Source organism: Brassica oleracea, chromosome C7 (assembly GCF_000695525.1).
Source record: "Brassica oleracea var. oleracea cultivar TO1000 chromosome C7, BOL, whole genome shotgun sequence".
NCBI classification, from domain to species: domain Eukaryota; kingdom Viridiplantae; phylum Streptophyta; class Magnoliopsida; order Brassicales; family Brassicaceae; genus Brassica; species Brassica oleracea.
In genome coordinates, this window is record NC_027754.1 from 35,112,351 (window position 1) to 35,112,638 (window position 288).

A 288-nucleotide genomic window follows, 5' to 3' on the forward strand; every position below is an offset into this window, starting at 1 on the left:
AAGAAAAATAGACTTGCGGTTAAAGGATGTAGAAACCGCCTACTTGTATGGTCCACTGGATAATGAGATATATATAAAAGTCTAAGAGGGTATTGAGTTGTCAAATGCAACAGGTTCTCGAGAACTAAAGTATACAATTATATGTTAATGATCTAAAATATCTTAGGAACCTCTAGAGAGACTTTCAAACGATTATCTAAAGAAAGAGATTGAAATGAAAATTTGGGACAAACAAAGTTTTGTTTAGGATTACAAATTGAACATCTTAAAAAGATGGAATCCTTGTGC